Raw genomic sequence first — 4869 nt, forward strand, 5'->3', positions numbered from 1 at the left:
CAAACTGCAGTTGGGTTGTTTTGATTAAGTAATAATAACTTAAACAAATACAGGTAATTTACAAAATTAAAGTTCACTGAAAGTATTTTTACATATTAAAAGTTTGTTTTATAGCAAAAGCAGGTAACTCCAACAGTCGTTTTTTGGCAAAAGCAGATAACTAGTTTTAAAAAAAACACTCATTTAATCTTTGTAATCTCCTCGGATGACAATGTAGATGCCTGACAAACGTTGTCATCCGAGGAGATTACAAAGATTAAATGAGTGTTTTTTTTAAAACTAGTTATCTGCTTTTGCCAAAAAACGACTGTTGGAGTTACCTGCTTTTGCTATAAAACAAACTTTTAATATGTAAAAATACTTTCAGTGAACTTTAATTTTGTAAATTACCTGTATTTGTTTAAGTTATTATTACTTAATCAAAACAACCCAACTGCAGTTTGATTGATATTACTTGGAATGCACAATAAAAAAAACGTGATTTCTAAAAAAATAAAATAAAAATGAAGTTATGGTTTTTGCAAATGAACTCTTCATATATTCTTTACCTTTTGGCTTAAGACTTAAGAAACAGGCTAGAATATACTCATGAATGGGCCGTCCACCATTCTTTCCAACAACAAAGCACTTAACCGTGACATACTCATAATTGCAACTATAGAAGTGGTACAACTATAGAATATTTCTGTGTCTCAGATCTTTCTGCATTAACTTAAACAGTGATTAAACTGACTGGAATATGAAGGCAAGATTGCTTGGCAACTCACTTTTGAAATGTTCTGTTCCAGTTTCTGTTTTGACACTTTATTAAAACTCCTCCTGGAATTTAATTGTACGGTTCATTACACGTGTGTGTCAGAGTCTCAGAGTTGCTGTATTCAGTTTTCTCATCTGACAGTGTCACAAACTGCAAGTTCTTTGTTGGTTTGGAGCACTGAACCATTCCTAGAGGAACAATTTGATGTAAAATATATAAAATATACAATTTGTTCAATGTAAGATATCAAATGTTGATGGTAGTTCAGACGGTAGTTAATTATTACATTTGATTAATAATTTGATTCTGATTTATAGAAATGTATAACACATCAACAGAATGTTGGTGGAATATGTCTGTACCTCCACATTGTGGATATGGGTAATTCCACCTCCCATCTGGCAGGCATTCAATTGCACGTTGGCCGTAAAACTTCACGTTGTCATCAGTGCATTGAAAAACTAAGATATGTCCAGATTTATAAGGCGAAGTGGCGCTCGGATATCCAAATAGAATTTGTATATTTTTGAGTTCTTGCTCCTCACAGGTACCATCTGTGTATAAGAAGATCATTTATTTATTTTGTAATACTCAACATTAAAAATAGTATCTTTTATTAGTATTATGCTAATATAAATTCAATTGATGTGTGGTCATAGTTGCACACATACATCAATAATTTAACTACTTGAAACATGTATCATTCAATCAGAATGTATTTATTTATGATGCAATAAAATAAAATCAAGCTGTAACATACCAGTGCATTGCCGTATGCCTGTCCACTGGCCCTGGGAATCACAAGTGATTTGAACAGGCTCCTCTGGTTCAAATACAGGACGACATTTATATTCTATTCTATTCTATTCTATTCTATTCTATTATTTTGTACTTCAGTTTCTGACCTCCTACAATCTGTGCATTTGGGATTCTTGGTGGGTCACACATCATTTCTAGAAAACAAACACCCACATAATCATAGAATTTATAATTTATGATTGTGTGAAGATTTTAATACTCCAGGGCAGACCATACCAGCACACAGTGGTTTTGGTGTCCATCCGTCTCGTGTACATGTGGCCTCTGATGCTGTTTTATGATATCCAGACTCACAACCGTAAGATCTTTTTGCTCCCAAATGCATATCTCCACTAAAGTAATATTTTGGGAGACACACATGCTGGTTGAGTGGAGCTTCACACCTGCGCTCTGAAACAAGATTCACATGCTTTTGATAACATACAATTAATTCAGCAGTAAATCATGAAGTGTTTCTCTACAATCTTACCCTCACAATTGGCATCTAATCCCACTTCCCAATATCTGTGCATGTAAATGTTTCCTGTTTATTATAGATCAGGTTTTTGCCAGAACAGATAATTTCCACTTTTTCTCCAGCTTTTAAAGCGGTTTTCCCCCATGGAATGGTTCTTATTACTTCAGGTTCAGTTACATCCAGCTGACAAGTTACTGTAAAGACAGAATAATGCAAAACTAAGTTTAAATAAACGTCAAGTATGTCAAAAATTATTGTCAAACTGTAATAAAATTTTGCCAACTGTTTTATGAATACTGAATATTCAGACTATTCATCTGACCTACTGCTTTGTGTAAGTTCGAATTGTATTCATGCATGTGTTTCCATGAGCATTTCAATTGTCCCTTAAAGGGGTCATATGATGCGATTTCAAGTTTTCCTTTCTCTTTGGAGTGTTACAAGCTGTTCGTGAATAGATAAGATCCCTAAAGTTGCAAAGACTAAAGTCTCAAACCCAAAGAGATTTTCTTTATAAAAGTTAGGACTCGTCCACGCCCTCCTAAAATGCCTCGTTCAAACACGCCCCCACATGTCTACGTCACGATGTGGGAAGATTTGCATAACGCCGCCCAAATGTTCACGCAAAGAAAGAAGGTTCAAACGCGAGTTTTAAGCATTGTAGAGTAGCGCTTGTTTGTCATTTCTCCGATCACAAATGCAGACATGGTTTTATGTTTACGGGGCGTGATGCAACACAACGCGTAAAAAGACAGTATAAGTCATTATAATCCGTAATTATGTCCCCAATGGATGCAACAAATGCCTCATTTATAATAGGTTTTATTGGTTTTGTCTCGTAGCGCCGGGACACGGCATCACAATATGGTAAGGGACGTAACATTTCCGTCACACGCTTGAGGTATTCGGCCAATCACAATGCACTGGATAGCTGGCCAATCAGAGCACACCTCGCTTTTCAGAACGATGAGCTTTGTACAAATCGAAGCTTTTCAGAAAGGCGGGGCATAGAGGAGAAACAATAATGTACAGTATGTGGAAAATAATGTGTTTTTTGAACCTTAAACCACATAAACGCATTTCATTACACCAAATACACAAAATAATATTATTTTTCAGCAACGTCATATGACCCCTTTAAATAAATCAACTGTGGTATTAACCGATGCACTGTGGAACAGGCCCACTCTAAACACCATTCTCCTTACAATGAATGACACTACTTCCGTCTAGCTTTTTGTCAGAAGATACACACTCAAAGTAAATAACATCGCCATAAGTTCCTTCCTTTGTGTTGCCCGATGCAGTCACATCCCCATCTGTGTGAATCAAAGGGCATCTCACCTCTGTGAAATAAATAAACTGATTTAGGTTGGGTTTCCTGATAAATCGCTCTCTGTCAAGTGTTCTTTTAACATCAGAGCAATGCCTGTTTTCCAAACCAGCATGTAGACCACTCACTATTAAGTACAACTCAAGCGTATTGTTAACGGGAGCTGTCAGGTCCCAATTTTTTTACTTTAGACTTTAGATGTTTATCTCCCCAACATGAAAATTTTGCACTACTGCATTGTAGTGACCGATACACTGTGTATATTTCCATATGTATAGACTAAGACCACTAATAGATATAGATCTAGCAAGGTCTAAGCACTGTACATTTGTACATATGTTACTTGTGACTTCCACTGTGTATTATGCAATATATGACTGCCATGCTACATGCAAGACTACTGGAACAGATTTGAACCTGCCACTGGAAGAAGAAGAGGATGACAATGGGGAAGAGAGATCACTAAAGCAATTGTGTAAATAAAAATTTCACTCAGAATTTTCTAGTAATTTTCACAATTAATACAAAGATATGCAACACAATTAATTAAATGTGAAAGACTTTCACGTACAGACAACAACGATGTCACAACAATCACTGTTCATATGGATCCGCGAAAACAACTAAAATGCTGTATTATGCATGCCAGGCCAGTAGCTGGCGATGTCGCTTTGTAAAGAAATTCATACCTATATACTGAACATGTAATACCGTTTTCACAAATTTGCGTTTTTATAGTTTCTACAGAGACGATACCAGTATCGTTTTGGAAACTTGGAAACCCATTTTCAAACGTTCATTCATTCATGTAAATGAATGGCCAAAACACATTAAAAGTTTTCAGTTTTTAGTTGAAAACGGTGTTGTGTAAACGTTCCTATATACAACCAGCATGTTTCTAACATGCTATGCTGTGCTTTGGGAAACCTGGCAACCCTTGTGGTGCTGTAAGTGATGTTAGCAGCTCTTTTGTCACCGTTTTAGATACACCCCTATTTCTACAACCCCGGCCATTTTGGCGCAACCAAGGTAGGCTATATTTACCTGTCAAGTTAAGAGCTTTTGTCTCACAATGCTGAATGTCTGTTTGTGAACGTTTTGTAACGTTCAAAGTCATGAAGAGCACTCATAGGATAAAGAGAGCCGGCTGTGAATGCGTAAGGCACAACATGCCTCAAAAACCTTCTGGATGGCTAAACAACGCGTTTGTTTTACATAGACTTGGCTGTCGCAGAGATGGTGTGATTTCTCTAGACAGTTATTTCAGTGATATCTTTCAGAGATTAGAATTGTTTTTGTGTACCATGCTATAAAAATCGCTTACAGCACCTTAAAGGGGTCATATGATGCTATTTTAAAGATCATTATTTTGTGTATTTGGTGTAACAGAATATGTTGACATGCTTTAATGTTCAAAAAATACATTATTTTTCAAATACTGTACATTATTGTAGGTCCTCTATGCCCCGCCTCTCTCAAACACGTCATTTTCAACAAAACCCC

At 36.1% G+C, this 4869-nt stretch overlaps 1 pseudogene; it reads right to left on the bottom strand.

Moving 5' to 3' along the window:
* The window catches only part of LOC107664912 (coagulation factor XIII B chain-like), a 9304-nt pseudogene that overhangs the window by 3244 nt on the left and 1191 nt on the right, over positions 1 to 4869 (bottom strand).

The sequence above is a fragment of the Sinocyclocheilus anshuiensis genome, unplaced genomic scaffold, assembly GCF_001515605.1.
Source record: "Sinocyclocheilus anshuiensis isolate Anshui unplaced genomic scaffold, SAMN03320099.WGS_v1.1 scaffold417, whole genome shotgun sequence".
In the NCBI taxonomy this organism is placed as follows: domain Eukaryota; kingdom Metazoa; phylum Chordata; class Actinopteri; order Cypriniformes; family Cyprinidae; genus Sinocyclocheilus; species Sinocyclocheilus anshuiensis.